This window comes from Myotis daubentonii, chromosome 18, assembly GCF_963259705.1.
Source record: "Myotis daubentonii chromosome 18, mMyoDau2.1, whole genome shotgun sequence".
In the NCBI taxonomy this organism is placed as follows: domain Eukaryota; kingdom Metazoa; phylum Chordata; class Mammalia; order Chiroptera; family Vespertilionidae; genus Myotis; species Myotis daubentonii.
The window spans coordinates 10,077,207-10,098,574 of record NC_081857.1 but is presented as its reverse complement, the minus strand read 5'-3'; positions in this window follow the sequence as shown (position 1 = coordinate 10,098,574).

Here is a 21,368-nt window from a genome sequence, read left to right as displayed (position 1 = left end):
TCTCCCCTTTGCAGTTCAGTGGTTGCAATGGGGCCTGAAGCTGCGGGAGCCATGTGCTGTGATAATGACTGCATTGATTAAATGCCAATTACTCCTGGACACTTTTCAAAGGCCTCTGCTGCAGAGTTGAAACTGGGCTTTCTGTCTGATATTAGATCAGTTCTCCATAATCCTAGGCGATAGCGGGTTTGAAGTCTCTAGCAATTACTTGTGTCATGTACTTTAGTCGATAGTATGCTTACTATTTTAATGTCTCCACACCCACTATGAAGCATTACTCAGGCTCCGTGCCCCCAGCCCCCACCCTGCTCCCAGGAACCTGAGCTTCTGACCCACAGATGATTAAGTCATTCGGTGACTCATTCCCAGTGGCGTAGGGGCAGCCCTCTAGCCAGAGCAGAGCCAGACCTTTACTGCAACCAAGTGTCTGTCTAGAAGAGGGATGATGGATCCCATAGGCCCAGCCCGATATCAAGCTACCTGTCTCACTGTTCCACTGGGTATCAGTCTCCTGGCTGGCATCCAGCCAGCAATTAATTCTCTGTTTAGCATATGCTTCCATTAGCAAATACTTAGGAAGGGCCTATGCTTTCATACTCTCCCCCAGGAAATTCTTTCCAACAAAGTTTTGGATCTAATCACCATCCTAGGCTGATGTTGCCACCATCTTTGAAATAGCTGGCTGATGACGACAGAACAGGTATGCTGAAGTTTGGAGCTAAAAGGGTGACCAAGCCACCAACTTGCTGTATGACCTTAGGCATCTTATTTCAAAACCAGGGAGTTGAGCAAGACATTTTCTGAGATCTCTTTCAACTTTAGCATTCTATGGATTGATTTCATTTTTTTGCAGAGAGTGTCTTATTCATTTGCTAAAGACAAATGTATTGGTTTGCTAGGACTGCTGTAACAACGTACTTGGGTGGCTTAAACAACGGAAGTTTATTATCTCCGTTCTGGAAGCTGGAAGTCCAAAATCAAGATGGTGGGAGGGCCCTGACCAGTTTGGCTCAGTGGCTAGAGCGTCGGCCTGTGGACTGAAGAGTCCCAGGTTTGATTCCGGTCAAGGGCATGTACCTTGGTTTCGGGCACATCCCCAGTAGGGGGTGTGCAGGAGGCAGCTGATTGATGTTTCTCTCTTATGGATGTTTCTAACTATCTCTCTCCCTTCCTCTCTGTAAAAAATCAATAAAAATATATTTTAAAAAAAAAGATGGTGGGAGGGTTGGTTCCCTCTGAGGGCCGTGAGGGAAGGATCTGGCCCAGGCCTCTCTGCTTGGTTTGTGGATGGCCATCTTCATCTTCCCATGGTGTTCTTCTTTTATGCATGTATGTCTCTATCCAAATTTCACTTTTTTCCTATTTAAAACTCTTTAAAATTTTTTTAATCTATTGATTTTTGAGAGAGAGAGAGAGATATCAATTTGTTGTTCCACTTATTATGCATTCATTGATTCTTGTATGTGCCCTGACCAGGGATTGAACCCACAACCCGGGAATATCAGGACAGTGCTCTAACCAACTGAGCTACCCAGCCAGAGCCAAATTTCCCTTTTTCCTAAAAACACTAGTCATTTATATTAGCCCCTCCCCCCATAATGGCCTCATTTTAACTTGGTTACCTCCATAAAGACCCTATCTCCAAATAAGGTTGTATCCGGAGGTATTGGAGGTTAGTACTTTAACTTATAAAAATTTAAGGAACATAATTCAACCTGTAACAGCGATTAAATATCAACTATATGTAAGAAATAAAGAATAATGATTGATTTTTAAGGCTGTTGAGTGACAGGGGCACTGTAGGCTAGCTATCAAATAAGTAGAGAATGTTTAATTTAGTTTGTATACTCTAATGGCTTAAGCATAGTATTAATCTTTATCTCCATGTATAGATTTTGTGTAAGAATCAACTCTGAACCCCTTTGTACCTGAAATCCTTAGCTTTGTAAAAGTCCTATGACTATTTAACCAGTTATTGCCCAAAGGAGCTCCATGGGGGGTTAACAAGGCCATTACTTAATCAAATGACCCTGTTGAGATTTGATTGAGTTTGGCCACCAGAGGATATAATGAGTGGAATATGCTTTTCTGTGTTCATATGAGTCTTCTGATCATTTAAAACTATTCAAATATTAAGAAGAGAGAAAAGAAACATGAGATTCTACTGACTCACAGCCACACATTTGGCTTTAATGGAAATAAATGAAAGAGCTCACTCAGTATGAACAAGGACAGATTGGGGTGGAAAAGGGTATTATCTATATAAAAAAAAACACCGACAGAAGTCCAGATTTATCAGCAGAAGTACACCCTTCTCAACACTGGTTTCTTTCAGAGCCTCTCCAGCCTATAAATCCACTTCAGTGGTCGGCAAACTGCAGCTCGGCAAACTGCGGCTCCCGAGTCACATGCGGCTCTTTGGCCCCTAGAGTGTGGCTCTTCCACAAAATACCGACTTCTGTGTATGGGCCACGAAGTTTCAATCGCACTGTACGTGCGCGCCCACACGTGGTATTTTGTGGTATTTTGTGGAAGAGCTACACTTCAAGGGGCCAAAGAGCCGCATGTGGCTCGCGAGCCACAGTTTGCCGACCACGGCACTAGGTGGAGCAAAGGACTAGGAATGAGCTGACCAGGAGCTCACAAGCAAATATGACCAGACCTGTAGCTATTCCTTTTCCTCTAAAAAACTTAGACAAAGGCTGGGGGTAAATGGGTTTCAGAAACTGCTTAATGTCAAATTTTCCTCGTTCATTAAGAGAGATAGTAGCCCGAAGAATAAAGAAACTCAGACTTGCTGAGCTGGACACAATTACTGAACACGCTGGAGGCACACCCATCTTGGACTCCTTCCCCAGGGCTTGGCTCTCATCACACATTTCCTTTCTGCTCTTATTGGTGGCAGATGGAATTTGGGGCAGACCTCTTACCCAGGCTCCTATGGTGAAAAGATCCTGTGCATAGATCCTATCTCTCCGTTCTCCTGCCTGCTGTAACCACCGTAAAGGTCTGGTATCAACCTGGTTTCTATTTAAGTACATCCTCTTTGATGCCCGGCCCTTGGCTTCTAACACTTCCTTCCTTGGATTCCCATCTTGTCTTCTTTCCTGCACTTACGGGTTGGTTCGCCGAGCAGAGGCTGGGAACTCGACTGATTTTATTTGAGGAATTTTAAGGTATCCTCACTTCCCCACCAGGTTTTTGACCTGTGCGCCTTCGCATTCAAACGGCAGGTGTTAACTGTCGCAGGTCTCGGTCTAAATCTGCTGCCAGGGAAGACATCGTTTTATTTATTCACTGCAACCATCCTTCCAGAACCACACAAGTCAAACCCTTGCACAGGAAGTGATGGGGTGAATTCCAAATCCGAGAGTAGTGTGTGTGTGTGTGTGTGTGTGTGTGTGTGTGTGTGTGTGTGTGTGGCTTTGACTTTGTGGCAGGATAATTTATTGAGATATAAATTTCTTAGTCTTCTTCCCATATTTTCTCTTCCCCTTTGATCTAAACAAGTCAAACAGACCCTTAGTCATTTCTCACCTGAGGGATATTTTGCAGAATGATCTGGCTGTCTGAACTCATTGAAGACAATATTTTTAATGCCTTTGAAGGTAGTGGGAAAAGGGAAGGAGATGATTTTTCTAGAATATAACAAAGTTTGCAGTCTGGGAGTCAGAATGCATAGGACTACATGCTGTAGCTACATGCTGGAGGGTTGAGCTGGGTCTGTGGACATGCCTGTGGTAATCAGTGTGGGCTGACAACTGCCAAGGTCTCTGCCTGGTTTGGGTACCAGGTAAGACCCCAGGACCTTGTAGAGCCCCTGAAGGGGAAAGCCCCAATAATGACTGAGATTACATTTTCTGTCAGTCAGGATGGGTACTCAGAATCTGATTTAAGGTAATTCAGGGAAAAATAAAGAAGGTATTTCCTGCACATCTGAGTTGGTTATCTAAGTTCCATATTGGCTACACTATAATTAAGAGTTATTTTGGAAACTTAAGACTACAGAGGAGCAGTGTAGTATGGTGGCTAAGAGTCTGGCCTCTAGAACCAGACACCTGGGTTCAAATCTCAGCTCTGTCACCAACTAGGTGGGGATCCTTGGGCAAGCTATACAGTCTCTTTCTACCACAATTTCCCCCTCTGTGCAATGGAGATAATAGTAGGACACATCTTACAAGGTTATGGTTGAATCGAATCATATAATACATGCAAAGTGTTTGGTAAACCAGTGCCTGACCTACAGCAAAATTCAGTGCATGTAAGCTATTATTTCTCTATATTTTTTGCATCACTTTTGTGGATATTAAAAATTAATTAATTTTCAAAATATGTAATAAAACACAAATGATACAGAATCCAAATGTTAAAAAAAAAAGGTATGCAGTGAAAGATAAGGGTACAAATGAAAAACTTTTCTAATTTCCTTCTCCAGATGCAACCTGTGTCACTAATTTCTGTATATTGAACAAGTGAAGTTACACATGTTTCTGTACTCTTTTCCCTTGGCAACCCTTCAGGGAGGTTGTTCTTTAATAGTATCCCATTATATGGATATACTCTAACTTACTAACTTATTTAACCTGTCTTATTCATGGACATCTATATTTCTTTCTTCTTTTTCTTTTCTTTCACAAATAATTCTGCAATAAATACTTTTATACCTACATCTTTGAGCACATGTCTGGAATATCTCTGGTATAAATTCCTAAAAGTAGATTTGCTGAATCCAAAGCTTTGTGCATGATAAAATTTGATAGATATTGTCAAATTGTCCTCCATTCAGCAAATTATACTCCCACCACCCATATATGAAAATGCCAACAGAGGTTATTCACTTCTTTTAAATTTTTGTCAATCTGCTAAGTCTGCTCATGTAATTTTTATTTGCACTTATGTTAAGAGTGAGATTGAACATATATTTTATATATTTAAAAATCTAATTCATAGTTCCTTTTTGTGAAACAATCCTATCTAATAAAGAGGGAATGTGCTAATTGACCCTCACGCCATCACAAAGATTGCAGCGCCCACAGCCAATAAGGAGGGAATATGCTAATTGTAGCCACGCCCTCAAAGATGGTGGTGCCTACAGCCACAAGATGGCGGTGCCCAGTACCCTCAGCCCTGCCGGGACAGCAGGCACACGGCAAGGCCAGGCTGAGGGACCCCACTGGTGCACATTCGGGGCTGGGGAGAGACACAGAAGGTTGGCCAGCCGAGGAGGGACCGCAGGAGGGCTCCAGGCATGTCTGGCCCATCTCACTCAGTCCCAATCGGCCGGACCCCAGCAGCAAGCTAACCTAACGGTCGGAGCGTCTGCTGCTGGTGGTCAGTGCACATCATAGTGAGCGGTTGAGCGGCCTTAGCATATCATTAGCATATTATGCTTTGATTGGTTGAAAAGTGAACCAGTCAACTGGACACTTAGCATATTAGGCTTTTATTATATAGGATATAAATATATATTTCAAAAAGATTATTTACTCCTGAGGCCTCTCTTTCTGGCTTGCAGATGGCCACCTTCTTCCTGTGTTCTCACATGGCAAAGGGAGTACTCTTGTGTCCCCTCCTCTTCTGGCCCCACCCTCATGACCTCCAAATACCATTGAAGAGGGCGTTAGGGCTTCAACATATGAATTGGAGGAGGAGGACATAGTCAGCCCATAGCCATATCTCTATATAGGTGTCATTGCTTGCCCCTTCCCACCAGAAAGTAGGTTCCATGAGACTTAACGGAGCAGGGATGTAATCTGTTTTGTGGACTTAACCATTTCCAGCATCTAAATCAGTGGTAATATTGAGCCAATAAACACTCGTTGAATTAATGGATTTCTTGAATGCTTATGATGTGCCAAGCACTGTTCTAACACATTACATTCATTCAGAGAATCCTTACAATAGCCTTGTAAAGTAGATACTATTATTTCTTCAGTTGATACATAATGAAACTGAGGTACAGGAAGGTTAAGTAGTTGCACTGTTGTCACAGGAGGCAGGACCAAGTTTTCTGAAGATGGCAGCCTGATTTCTAAGCCCATGTTCTCATCCATTACACTGTGAACAGAGTATAATTTTCCTCCCAAAGCTACTAGGATGCTCATAGAGTTAAGACTTTGCATGAATTTAAAGTACAATGTTGACCAATGTGTTGACATTTTCCCCTAATATTCCATAGTTCCTAGAAATGCTTCTGAATATAACATATCAAATTTTTTTAATATAAAAACTGTTGTTCTGGTCGGATCATTGTTTCTTTTTTAAAATATATACAGTGGGGCCTTGACTTACGAGTTTAATTTGTTCCGAGACCGAGCTCGTTAAGGAGCTCGTTAACTCAAACTACTCTATCAACTCAATGCAAAAAATTGGCCGAGAGACAGCTGGTATCTCAAAAAACTCGTTAGTCGGGACACTCGTAAGTCAAGGCCCCACTGTATTTTTATTGATTTCAGAGAGAGGAAGGGAGAGGGAGAGAAACATCAATGATGAGAGAGAATCATTGATCAGCTGCCTCCTGCCTGCCCCCTACTGGGGATGGAGCCCACAACCAGGGCATGTGCCCTGACCAGGAATCGAGCCCTGACTCCCCGGTTCATGGGTTGACACTCAACCACTGAGCCACACGGCTGGTGGGAGCAGCCTTTCCACTGCACTGTTATCCAGGGTTATACTGTAGGCAGCTATTACTGACACTAGTCTTGTACTTTAGGTAGCCAGGGGAGGGGTTCCCTCCTACCCAGATTCTTCCCAACACAATATTGTTATTAACCTAAATTTTCCATTCTCAGGGTCTTCCCATTGCTGTAAAAGGTGTTAATGAGATTGTTGATTGAAAATGGACTCATGGGTGGGAGTGGGGGACAGTAGAAAAGACCGTTAGAATTGTGCCAATAGTAAAGTGTGGCATAGCTGTATTTTGAGACAGAATGCCATTTGGCTGGCAAGGATGGACACGGGCTAGGCATTTTCACATTTCATGTTAAATAATTCTTACTCAGCCTTGAGATGTGCATATATAAAACACATACACACACACACACACACACACACACACACACACACACACACACACCCGAGGCCTCATAACTAACAAGAGGAGGATCTGGACCTTGTGAGCAGGTTGTGTGGCTGCAGATGGTCGCTATTTCTACTGGCCCACAAGTCTTCTTTCCAGGAAGAGCACTTCTCTAAATGAGTGCTATGGCAACCCACATCCTCCAGCCACTCGTGAAGGTGGGCACGTATTCGTCCTTCTTAGGGACAGAAAGTGTGTGACTGCAGCAGGAAGGATACGTGCCTTTATCACATCACAACCTGCACAAAAAGTAAAACTTACCAATGCCCCTGAGGCATATTTCTAACAAACCTTCCAGTTCTTTTCTATGGCAGCTGGCCTCTCTCTCTCTCTCTCTCTCTCTCTCTCTCTCTCTCTCTCTCTCTCTCTCTCTCTCCTCCCCTCCTTGAATCATTATTTAAGTTCTATTTTTACTTGAAATATATTTGTGATAAAAGTATACTTTCCCTTTTATATCTCTTTTTTTAAAAACAGCATTATTGAGATTATTTACATACCACATAGTTCACCCATGTAAAGTATACAATTCAAGCTCTAGCCGGTTTGGCTCAGTGGATAGAGCATCAGCCTGTGGACTGAAGGGTTGAGAGTTCAATTCTGGTCAGGGCACACGCCCAGGTTGTGGGCTTGATCCCTGGTCGGGGGTGTGCAGAAGACAGCCCATCATTGATTCACTCTCATCACTGATGTTTTTCTCTCTCCCTCTCCCTTCCTCTCTGAAATCAATAAAAATATATTTAAAAATAAAGTATGCAATTCAATCATTTTTAGCATATTTATTGAGTTAAGCAACTATGACCATAATCTAAATTTGGAACATTTTCATCACCCACCCCCCCCAAAAAAACCACCCTTGTACTCAGCAGTCATTCCCCAGTCGCTGCCTCCCCAGCCCTAGACAACCACTGACCTATTTTCTGACTTTAGATTTGCCTATCTAGAACTCCTATCAATGGCACCATGCATTAGGCGGTCTTCTGGGACCGCCTTTTTTTCATGTAGTGTGATGTTTTGAGGTTCGTCCACGTTGTAGCCTATATCAGCACTACAATTCTTCTTATTGCCGGCAAAGCCTCCTTTTACAAACCTTTTCTTCGTGCGGAAATGTGTCCCGAATTGGGGCTAACCTCTCCAGCAAGTCCAACCCTGACCAGAGCTTGTTTCCTGGTGAACCAGCTTCAACATATGACAAGGGCACCATCAGGACAGGAACCCTGTCAAATAACTACTCACAGAGAGACAGACCCGGGGTCCCTTTCCTGGCCATTGTCTACAGAAAGCCCAGAATTCCTGTGCTGGTGGCAGGCAGGGAATGGCATCTGGATATTGGCAGTGGCTGAGGCGGATGGCACCAGTTCCTCACTCTGTTTTGTTCTCATGCTGAGTTTAGATTTTCAGATAAGGGTTTTACTTCTCATCTGAGAACCCTTTGAAACTCCAGGAGCTTCTGCTATCAGAAAGCTTGATTCTGCTGCCACCTGCTGTCCGTATGTGGGAAACTACATATGAGTCCTTGTTCAGAACATGGCAAGAATGCAGTCCTAAAGTTTTTTCCCAGTGCTGTGCTTAAATATTTAGGTCTCTTCTTTATGCCCATGTTCTTATGTTTCCTACCTAAAAGTTCGGACCCCTTGGAAATGCATTATAAGAAAGCTTTGTCAATCAGAAAAGGTCCATACAAATGTGTGTTTTAAAAAATATTCTTAAAAATTGATTTTCAGAGAGAGAAGAAGTGGGAGTGAGAGAGAAACATGGGTGTGAGAGCGGATCATAATCAACTGCTTTCTGCACACCCCCTACTGGGGATCAAGCCCATAATCTGGACACATGCCCTGTCTGGGAATTGAACCAGCAACCCTTTGGTGCACAGGATGATGCCCAACCAACTGAGCCACACTGGCCAGGATGAAACTTTATGTTTTTCAAATCAGACACCAGCCATGGCAGCAATGACAGTGGCCAAGGATCCTCCCCAAATAACTTGTCATCAGGAATGAGCACATGCGAGGGACTTCCTGTTGGTCTCGGAAAGAACAGGGGAGATGAAGAGTGTGGCCCCAAGACTCTGCAGTGATGCAGCTGGAGGCTAAGCAGGCAACACCTTCTAGCACTGATGTTAATGTGGCCCCGTGGGTACCCCTGGGCACTGGCAGCCCAGGCTTCTATGTATATGGGGACGTCAAAGCCCAGAGAGTTGAGATAACTTGCCCACAGTCATCCGGCAAATAAGCAAGGGACCCAAAGGTCTCACATCTCTGTAACCTTTCAAAGCTGGCTCCCAAATGGGGTCCTGTTAGGCAAAGCCTGAAGAAGTGACTTCCTGGATTTTTTTTATGAAGCAGGGTCTGAAAAGGAGATAGAGTGACAGGTTCTTTGTTGACATCAACTCCCTGCAGCAGGATTTGCAAGGTCTCCGGAGGCCCACTAGGGAAAAGCACACGACCCAGGCTTTCCTGGCTGCACACTGGCCCGTCAGGCCGGGACCCCTATCTCTGCAGGCGACCCTCCTGGACCTTCCCTTTGGCTTCGGTTGGGTCCAGATGTCGTAAAGGCCTAACTACTGCCTGCCTCGGGCTCAACTCAGAAATCTCACACACCATTCATTCAGCCTGTCAGCCAACAAATTATTACTGAGTTCCAGGCCCTGTCCTCGGCTTGAGAAAGGTAAGTAGATAACACCTTCCAACCCCATCCTTGAGTGGCTCGTCCAGGTGGTTATTCCAACCCCATCCAGGACTCTCCATGAGAGAATTTCTGAGTGTTTTTTTTTAAATGTCCTCTTTCAAGTTATTCCAGTGACATTTTGGTGCCCTAAGGGATATTTACCCCTCCGTACAGATGGGCTGCTAAGGCCATTGTTCAGATGGTTGGTTGCCCTTAATCTAGGCTCATCTTGAAGAGCCTGAGAGGTGAGGTTAAGAAGCAGCACCTACATGTCCAATACTATGTACCTCTCACAGATTCCTCCACTTTTTAAAAAATATATATGTTTTATTGATTTCAGAGAGGAAGGGAGAGAGATTGAGAGATAGAAACATCAATGATGAGAGAGAATCATTGATTGGCTTCCCCCCCCCCGCCCCCCCGCCACTGTGGGGAATCGAGCCCACAACCCGGGGATGTGCCCCTGGCTGGAATTGAACTCAGGGCCTTTTAGTCCACAGACCGACACTCTATCCATCCACTGAGCCAAACCGGCTAAGGCTCCTCCACTCTTATGTAAGCAGCTCCCTAATAGGCTTTCTTTCATTATCTTTTCTTTCATTATCTCCCCTGACTCAGCCCCCACTCCACCCATCCCTGCAAGCATGGACCTGTCTGAATTCGCTGAATAAATAGAGATGAGGCTTATGTGTTGGGGTCCCAGTTACTCTTGGAATCTGAGAAGGAACATGGATTTGTGTTTAAGAGGCCAGAGAGAAGGAGGCAACAAGTCCCAGGTTTAAAAAGTTAATAATAATAATAATAATAAGAAGAAGAAGAATACCACCTTCATCTTTAATATTCTCTACAATGTTCAAAGATCTTTCCCAAACAATGCATTGACCACTGACCTCCAAACATTCCTCTCAGGAATCGGGACAGGTACTATTATTTTTATTTTACTGTCTGCAAAGCAGGTTAAATTAGAGTGTTTGTTCAAGATGATGCCCTCAACAGGAAGGAAAGCTTGGATTAGAACCCAGTCTGTGTGTCTCCCTTCACGGGGCACTGAGGGGGACAGCTTCATCCTCCAGTCGCCACGTCCATGCCAGTCAGCATAAAATTCCTTTTTTCTTTTCTTTTTTTAAAGATATCAGCTTTGTACAGACCTTCTCAGTTTAAACTCTCAGGGAAGAGTCGTTCCCATTCTGGTGTCTTTGTTTTTTTCATTATCAGGACGTTCTCCCTTATATCTAATCTTTACCTTTTTTGTTCCAGAAATTAAGGGGGAAAAGAATCCATTTCCTGAGTCCATTGTAAAAGGAAGCACTGGGTAGTATATTTTCTCGACGAACACGATTTGAAAACCATTATGGAGCAATTCCAAGGCCTTTGGTTATGCCAGTTTGGTTAATTTTTAGCTCAGAGGCCTTGTGTTTGGACCCTTATCTATTCATTCACCCACTGGAGGGCTGAACTCCTCCCATGGAGTCTAAGAGTCACTTGGCAAGTAAGGGAAACTGACAGGGGAGAAGGCGGCCTAGGATCACGTGCTAAGTGATCGGTGCAGTGGGTACGTGGGAGCTGACACAGATGGAGAGGATAATGAGTCAGTCTTGCCAGGAAGGCTTTGTGGAGTCTTGAGAAACACTTGGGATGAGGCCTGAATATGGCAGGCTTAAGGCATGATGGGGACCCGTGGGGCCATGTCCCACCCACACGGCAGACGCAGCCCCACACTGGGCACATGACTTGGTGAGTGAAGCCAGTGGTGCCTCTCGGTCTCGCTAGGCATCCTCTGTGCCACCACAGGGACTGGCTGCTCTGTGGGACCTTTGGAGGAGGTGGTAGCTAAGGTGGGATCCTTGGTAACATGTGTCATTCATCGTCTCAAAGAGACATCTATTCAGTAGCAGGAGCCTTCACTTCTAACTCCTAAGGGATTAGGTTCTTTTTTTTTTTTTTTTTAATATATTTTATTGATTTTTTACAGAGAGGAAGGGAGAGAGATAGAAAGCTAGAAACATTGATGAGAGAGAAACATTGATCAGCTGCCTCTTGCACACCCCCTCCTGGGGATGAGCCTGCAACCAAGGTACATGCTCCTGACCAGAATCGAACCCGGGACCCTTGAGTCCGCAGGCCGACGCTCTATCCACTGAGCCAAACCAGTTAGGGCGGGATTAGGTTCTTATGTTAGTATTTAATCTATCCTCTCATCTACGTTTTATGGGTTAGTAGAAAGCAGAAGCTGCTGTCACTTTCTTTTAACTAAAAGGTCGCTGGTTACAACCGGAATGCCGTGTGCATTAAGATAAGGTCCCCACTGTTTTGTTTCTAAATGAACAAATACGATAAAAGGTTTCAGGCAGCTATTTATAAGCACTTTCCGCAAATAATATACTGTGGGCGTACAGAGTCTTCATTCCCAGTAAATGAAAAGCCAAATGGGATCAGCTATTACAGAGTTCACCCGAGCCTCCTCGCGCTTTGTGTAGGGTTCCAGTTCCAGACTGAAGGGGGCGCTGTAGAGCCATGGTGGGTTTCTTACTCTGGAGAGTTCCCTGGTTATTGGTTTGGGTCAGTTTTATATTTTTGGTTTTTGGTTTTTGGAGGGTTGGATGGGCCTGGCTACCCATTCTTTGATCAATTCAAGCGAGTAATATGATTTCAACAGCAAGCAGCCAAGGATGGAGTCACCTAATTAGCTGGACCTCAGGCTACAGGGCAGGTCTGGGATTAGATCCTGCCATTCCAGTTGTGATTGTGTCACAGCCCATTCAGGAAATTCAAGTACCTCCCAAAGAAGAGAAGAGCAGAGTTTCCTACCCAGTGGCTAGTGACGCCTGACAGGGTTACCATGTTGTCCCAGGGGCTTTTCATCCTTAAAGTGGAACTGGTGCCTACTTCATTCTTAAAAAATTTTTGTAAAAGTAAATCGGCTTCTTAAATGCAGAATGGGAGAATAAAACGTCAAGACTTGAGTATCATTGTGTATTTTAATATGCAAACTCCAAACCAAACACGCCAGGGCATATCTTAAGATTTATTTGTTGATTTAGCACTCCTTTTTATGCAATTAATTCAAAGTAAACCAAGGAGCATGCATTCTTTGTTGAATTGGGGGAAAACAGGAAATTGTCTCAATATTATAGTCAAGTATTACAGTACAATGAACATTATAATGCAACCCTCAGTCATGTACTGATTTAAATAAAATGTTCGTATTTAAATCATGTGGCGATTACCTACTTTGTTTGGTAGCACTTATTATTCTTTCTAGACATCTAGATGCTTTGAACACTCTTTCTGTGTTTGGGAACTCTGCCTGCTAGTGAGTTTGACTTTTGAAAATAGAAGCCAGAAGCCCTGGCTGGGTGGCTCAGTTGGTTAGAGCATTGTCCCGATACGCCAAGGGTGTGGGTTCTGTTAGGGTTTGGCCGGTGACTCGGGCTGTGAAAGAATTCACAACTAAGAGAAGAGATGCAGAGAGGAAGTTTATTTTACTTTCCAAGAGAGCAAAGGGCCTGTGGATTGCTAGTCAATGCAGGGTAGGCAATAAAGAGCAGCCTGCTCTTTTAAACGGAGGCTGTGGCTAAGTGACAATGAAGGGAGGGGAATTCAGGCCCAGAGGGCATGGCTCAGTGGTTGAGTGTTGACCTATGTACCAAGAGGTCACGGTTTGATTCCCCAACTGGGCAGTAGGGGGCATGCAGGAGGCAGCCGATCAATGATTCCATCATTGATATTTCTATCTCTCTCCCCCTTTCCCTTCCTCTCTGAAATTAATAAAAAGATACACTTTTTGTTTTATTTTTAAAAATAATTCTTTATTGTTGAAAGTATTACATATGTCCCCCATTTTTCCCCCATTGACTCCCTCCAATCCCCCCCCATACCCCCCCCTCCCCCACTCCGCCAAGCCTTCAGCACCCTATTGTCTGTGTCCATGGATTATGCATATGCGCATACAAGATCTTTGGTTGATTACCTCCCACCCATCCACTCTCTCCTGCCTTCCCTCTGAGATTAATAAACATATATTTCAAAGGGAAGGAAATTCTGTTGAGGTTGAGTTGATATCTGGGGTTGTCTTGAAAAATTACAGTTTGTTAGGAAACAGTCTGGCAGATGTCCTAAGGAGAGGTGCCTTATTAGTATTTTTCCCAAGTCTGTGAAACATGCTTAGAGTTTCTACATTTTTTTGTCCTCATTCTATTTGCTCTGATCCTTACCTCATTTTTCTCTCCCCAAATCTTCATCATTTCACCTATTCTATCTGACACCTTTCTTTCCAGAGATTTCCTATGCAGAGGTCTCTGTCCATGAAACACTTTAATGTGTTTAAAAAACAGGCATGGAGTGCCTACTGATAGCCAGTGAATTCAATAAGTCCGTAAGTCATTTATTTCAATAACCATGTGTTGAGTGTCTTCTATGTGACAGGCACTGATAATACAGACGAATGAAAGGTCCTGTGCTCAAATAGTGACTTTATCTCCTTCCCTCTCCTGAGGGAGGATCTCTCTTGTTCCCAGTACCCTCAGTAAATTCTATTTAGTACATGATTGAGAGCCATTCATGAGACCCATCTTCACCCATCTCACCCCAATCCCGCCTCCCTCAGGGCCCAGACAAGGTGTTCTAAGTTGTACCCCTAGCACAGTGGTTGTCAACCTTCCGGCCCTTTAAATACAGTTCCTCATGTTGTGACCCAACCATAAAATTATTTTCGTTGCTACTTCATTAACTGTCATGTTGCTACTGTGATGAATCGTCATGTCAATATCTGATATGCAGGATGGTCTTAGGCGACCCCTGTGAAAGGGTCGTTTGACCGCCAAAGGGGTCGCGACCCACAGGTTGAGAACCCCTGCGCCTAGCACCAAGTCCATCCTCAGAGGGCTATCCCCAAGGAAGGCTGGGGACTAGCATAGGACAGGGACTAGATCCTGGGTCCCATTTCTCCATCCTCCAAGCCCCTACTCTGAGCCTCTGTTTTTCTGACTATAAAACTGTGAAGCGCAGCCCCCCCTTCTCCCCTCTTGCATGCAGTTTAGGACGAGGTGGAAGTTCTTGGCCCGGTGAGGTTGCGTGAGGCATGTTAATTTCCTCTTAAGAGGACTCGCTTTCTGCTCCACTGTATTCTGTGTCATTTTCTAGTGACAATGAGTTGGTGGATGCATCAAGAGATAGTCCCCTTCTCTTGTACCGAGGGAGTTGTCTGCCACCTGCTTCCTCAGGACAGACTTTTCCACAGACTGTCCTGGCTGCTGCCCGCCCACCTCAGGTCTCTGGTTACCTGCCAGAGCTATTTAATCCAACTCTCCATCTGGGCAATAGTTTTAAAAATCCCCACATAACGCAGAAGGCCATGCACCTGGGACTCCCCAGTCCCTGGGCCAGAGGGCCTGGCTTTGGACTTTCTGCTTGGCTGGCCGCCCTGGAACCTCCAGCTCATCTGGCAGGGAACTGTAAAGCTGGGCCCTGGTTAGAACAGCCTCCAGCCCAAGTCCACCCCGAGAAGAGGTGGAGGTGTTAAACTGATGTATGTAACTTAATATCTGCTGAATTAGCCCACGCAGGGCGCACAGGGGAGGTACGGCCGCCACCTCGACTCCACATGGCCGGCTCACAGTCCTCCTCTCCCACACTAGCATGGCTGGCTCCTAAATTTTCAAGTTTCACCTTAGAGACATCCTTAATGATCTCTCTGCCCAAGACAGCCCCCTCTACCTGCCTTTACTCTTGCTCACATCGGCTCCCTGTTCTTTGTTCTCCAGGGCTCTTGTCATGATTTTTTAAACACTGTTTAGTTATTTATTGATTTTATTTTTTTTGTCAATCCTCACCTGAGGATATTTTTCCATTGATTTTTAGAAAGAGTGGAAGGGAGGAGGAGAGACAGAGAGAGAGAAACATCGATGTGAGAGAGACACATCGATTAGTTCCCTCCTGCACGGGCTGCTAGGGCTGGGGGTTGAGCCTGCCACTGAGGTACGTTCCCTTGACTGGAATCAAACCCTGGACCCCTCAATCTGAGACTCTATTCCACTAAGCCAAACTGGCTAGGGCTAATTATGTATTGATTTTAGAGAGAGAAGAAGTGGGGAGGGGAGAGACAGAGAAAGAGATACAGAAACACTGATTTGTTGTTCTACTTATTTATGCAATCACTAGAGGCCTGGTGCAGGGATTCATGCACTGGTGGGGTCCCTCAGCCTGGCCTGCATCCTCTCGCAATCCAGGACCCCTGTGGGGATCGGGCCGAAACTGGCAGTCTGACATCCCCCGAGTGATGTAGTAGGGCACGAAGAGGCAAGCAGCTGGGAAGGAGCCTGAGCCAGGCCAGGCGCTGCGCTGTTCCTGCTCATCACGGCCTCGCTGCGCCTGCTGCCGCCGCCGCTTGGTAGCACTGCTGTGGAAGTGGGAGAGGCTCATGCTGCCACAGCTGCACGCGCCAGCCGTGAGCCTGGTGTCTGGCCCCTGTTGGTCAGCTGAGTGGCGCTCCTACTGTGGGATTGCAATGACCACCATGGTCAGTGCACATCATAGCAACTGGCCGACCGGCCGTTCGGTCGCTTAGGCTTTTATATATATAGATTGTTTGCTTCTTGTATGTGCCCTGACTGGGGATTGGACCCACAACCTTGGCACATCAGGACAATGCTCTAACCAACTGAGCTACCTGGGCAAGGCATCGTTTTAAATTGTTCATGATTTTTGTTTACATGTTTATGCTATGTTACCCCTTAAGCGTCAAGCTCCTTGAAGGAGGACTCGTGTCTATTTTAGCCACCCAGCCTGTCACATAGTAGCTATCAAACAAATAGGTGCTGAATGTCCAGAAATGAGTGCAGATCAGAGCATTTCAGGGCAGCAGAACCTATGCAGCGGTCGCCAACCAGTGGTCCGTGGACCACTGGGGGTCCGTGAGGTCCAAAAGGTTGGCAACTGCTGTTTTAGAGTATGTAGTGGACTCACACTTTGTTGAATGTTAGAACCACCTGGGGAGGCTTAAAACTCCCCAGAGCCATTAAATCAGAACGCCTGGGTGTGAGACCCAAGACACGCATGCCTTGCTTTATTGTGCTTCGCAGGTTGCACTTTCCACAAACTGAAGGCAAGGCCAGCAAAGAGATTACAAGTCACTTGATTGCGATACTCCCTTGGCTGCGGCAGTCTGGAACTGAGCCCCCACTCTCTCCGAGGTCTGAGTCTGCCTGTAGATTTTAAAAATCCTCAGCTGATTCCAATGTGTAACTAAGACCCCCGTGTTTTAAAGCAGAGGCTCTCAATGCAGCGCTGACCACCAGCAGCAGCAGCGCCTGGGGACTTCTTAGAAATGCAAGTTCTTTGGTCCTACTCAGGTCAACCGACCCAGAAATTGGCGGTGGGGCCCAGAAGCCTGCTTGAATGAGCCCTCCAGGCGATTGTGATTCAGGCTCACATCTGACAGCTGTTTTCAAAGGGGTTGTGCTTGCCCTAGCAGTTTGGCTCAGTGGATAAAGCGTCAGCCTGTAGACTAAAGGGTCCTAGGTTCGATTCCAATCAAGGGCACATGCCCGGGTTGTGGGCTCAATCCCCAGTAGGGGACGTGCAGGAGACAGCCGATCAATGATTCTTTCCCATCATTGGTGCTTCTATCTCTCCCTCTCCCTTCCTCTCTAAATCAATAAAAAGAAAAAAACGGGGGAGGGGGGGAGGTAGTGCTGTCTCGACTCTTCTCATCTGGTCTCCTTCTGTTGGCATCGACAGTAGGAAAATGGAAGGCCCGTTAGCAGGGTGGCTGCCACCCAGTTTATGGGGAACTGTCCTGGTTTTACTGGAAGTCCCAATCTCAGGAAATCTTCAGGCCTGGCAACCAGGGTGGGAGGTCCCATCTCTTTAGAACTCTTTCAACTCAAACACCAGATGCACCGGACAGATCGGATCCAGTACGATAAGTGCATTAGCAGGCTTCAAAGTGTCAATTTGACCCAATATCCATCTGATAGCTCCACGAGGTCCTGGAGGGTAGGCCTGCCCAGGCCGCAGGCACGCCTGGTCTCCATGGCTCCCTCTGCGGAACGCAAACACTGCAGGCCCTGCTCAGAGCCCACTCACTGAGCGCTCTCCCTGGGTCATCGGGCTTTATGCTTCAAAAGAGGGCACCAAGTCACAACTCTTAGAGACTCACTTCCACCTTCTTCCTCACATAAATGGTTTGGGAGGAGGTGAAAGCAGAACTTTCCGTCCAGTTCCTTCATAGGCAACAAAACAATGACATCATTTGCAGGTGGCAAAGGCCTCTTCAGAGAGAAGCAGGGACGTGGCTGTTGTTTTGCGTTTCTCTCTCTTCAACATGTATTGACTTTCACGTTTTCCAGTGAGCTGCGCATGCTGCAAGAAAGCCCAGGAATCTGGCTCCAGGTTAAATCCACACACCTGGATCATCATCGACTCCAGACTTCCTCCCACACCAACGTTAATGACTGAATTTAAAACGTAAATGGCCGCGAGAGTTAAAGAACGGCCCTCGAGTTCCTTTAACTCAAAGTTTGGAGTGAGTTTAAGCTTTCTAATGGTCACAGACAGGTCATTCAGAGGTGGTTTGTGACCAAGAGGAAAATGGTAACCTGCCTAACTCTCTGCCCTTTGCGACAGCATGGATGGGTCTAGAGCAGTGATGGCGAACCTATGACACCTCTGACACGCGAACTCATTTTTTTGGTTGAGTTTTCTTTGTTAAAGGGCATTTAAATACATAAAATAAATATCAAAAATATAAGTTTTTGTTTTACTATGGTTGCAAATATCAAGAAATTTCTATATGTGACACGGCACCAGAGTTAAGTTAGGGTTTTTCAAAATGCTGACATGCCGAGCTCAAAAGGTTCGCCATCACTGATCTAGAGAGTAGTATGGGAAGTGAAATAAATCAGGCAGAGAAAGACAAATACCATATGATTTCACTTATTTGTGGAATCTAAAAAAAAAAACACACATAACAAATGATACTCGTCTGATATGGCTCAGTGGCTGAGCATTGACCTATGAACCAGGAGATCATGGTGGGATTCCAGGTCAGGGCACATGCCTGGGTTGTGGGCTTGATCCCCAGTGTGGGGTGTGCAGGAGGCAACTGATCAATGATTCTTATCATTGATGTTCCTATCTCTTTATTCCTCTCTGAAATCAATAAAAATATATAAAAAACACACATAACAAATGAATAAACAAAACAGAAACAAACCTGTAGATACAGAGAACAAACTAATGCTTGCCAGAGGGAATAGGGGAGGGCGGGGGCAGGTAGAAAAAAGAAGAAACAAGAACCTCAAGAGCAAGTAGAACATTTTTAGCAGGTTAATCTGGGCAGGCGTCCTGCAGGAGGAGAGAGGTCTGGAGCTGTTGTGAACACTGAGCATACTGAGGCTCCTTGAGAAGGCCAGAATTTCCTAGAATCTCCCTCCTCTCTTGTTATCGGCTTGTCTCCGGGGGCTGGTGTCCACGCAGCGGCAGCCCCTGGCTGGCTGGGATTACCGCTGAGCTGCACCTGATGGAAGGGCTCTGGCTGTGCTTCTCACAGGTCTGTGTTATTGATACTCGGTGTCCCTCGGGCTCTGGTAATGGCAACCTGCAACGACTAGGATTCGGGAAGACCGTTCCTCTGAGGTCGGGCCTTGAGGGTGCACCTACGGAAGTTGACAGTATACACTGAGCAGGGGAGGGTTTCAAAACTCATGGACCTCAGAGTGTGCCGATCTGTCCTACAAGTGAGCAAGGACAGGACGGAGTCACAGAGTGGGATCTAGGTCCCTTGGAAGCAGAGTCCAAGTGTCAGACGTGTGAGTCCCAGGGGGAAGGCTACCAAGTGGACCCACAGTATTCCAGGTGCTGGGAAGGTCAGCGGTATGAGTCCAAGCTCATGGCCAGCGGGAATAAAATCTCTCCCCTTGCACTCATCTTACGCTCTGCCAATCTCCCCGGCCCCACCCTAGGTCTCCCCAGTCCCCCTGCTGAGAAGTTATCCCTTGGATTTAAGTCAGCTACAGCACCAGGCATCTCTTTGAAAATATAAGAGAAGTAACACCTCATGGAAATATGTTCAATATTTCTTAACAGAAAACCTCTTTTGTTCCTCAAAAAAAAACACCTGCTCTGGCTGAAGCAGTGGGGGCCGGCCTGGGCCTTCCCGCAGTCTCGCCCTTGCTGGCCGCTGAGCCCTTTGTGCAGAAGCCCAAGGCTGGTGCGAACACTGTTTAAAAAGCTTTGCTGCCAACAAAGCAAACATACAAATTCATTCCTGGGACAATTGGGGAAATATGAATACAGACTGGGTATTAGAGGATACGAAGGGCTTATTGTGCATTTTGTTAGGTACGAAAATGGGATGTTTATGTGGGGAAATGAAGATTATCATGGTTACGGGAGGAAATGTCCTTATTCTTTACAGCTTCATATTCTGTGATGTCTGGGATTTGCATAAAAAAGAAGCAAAAATGGAAAATACTGTTCAATCTAGATGGTAGGGTTTATTATCATATTCTTCCCGAAAATGCAAAAGCAATCTTAATGCTGTGGCAGTCATGGGCATCATAGCAGAAGGAGGGCCAGTTTAGAGTGGGGCGCAGAGGGAGTGGGGGTCTGCTGCATCCTCTCCATTCACTCACCACCCATGGGTGTCGACAGGACACAACACTAGACTCTAAAACGCTCCTTGGGTAAAGGATGCACAACATTTCCTAGCACTGGGGCAGGGCTGGCCCCGTGCGCATCCTCCCTGGCAGTTGGGCCCCTCCTGCCTGTCTTCTCTGAGCAGACAAGCCCTCCTCTTCCCACAGCAGAGCCCTGCTCTGCCCTGCTCTGAGCTGGCATTGCAGCCTCAGCGGAAAGCCAAGCTAGTGCATGTCCCTCCTCCCCACTTCCTCTCCCTCTCCTGGGTACCCAGCGATCCTAGGAGCACACCTCTTGCTACCAGGAAGCTGAGAGACGCCTGCTGGGGCAATACTGCCCTTTCACGCCAGAGACCCACCTTAGACTGCTTGCAGGCCGAACGCCAGCACTGTTCCAAAGTCTTTCCCCATTTACAGAACGCTCCTCCCTGCCAGGCACAGCCCGAGGCACTAATCAGGGCCAGAGATGGCAGCATCTCTCAGGGACAACGAGAGCTCAGGAGCAAACTGACTCAGGAGACCTCCTGCAGCCCAGGAACTGGACACGCTGATCTCTGGCCGGAGCCCCGGGGCCGGAGTGGAAGCTGTGGCAGTGAAAAGGTGGCCGACCGATAGGCCACTCTGTCTCCTGGTCAGGATGCCACTGGTTCATATTCTGGTCCTCAGCTTTGCAAGGTCAGCAGCCCTGTGTTATAATTCAGGTCCTGGGGGAGACGGGCCTGTGCTAGGCACTCCTCACAAGAACCATGCACGCCAGAAGGCCATTTCCAGATGAGCAATGAATGAGCGTGGCTGTCCAGCGACCAGAATATTTGCATCCGTTTTCCAAGACACACATTTCCTGGAATAGCATTTATAACCAGGAGGTTGCTCGGTGAGCATGGAATCAGCCAGAGGAAGGGGGTGGCTGGAGCTTGTACTCGGGCTGCAGAAGAGCCCCGGGAAGAACCCCTCGGACCCTTTGCACCTCGAATACCCCTGAGTGGACT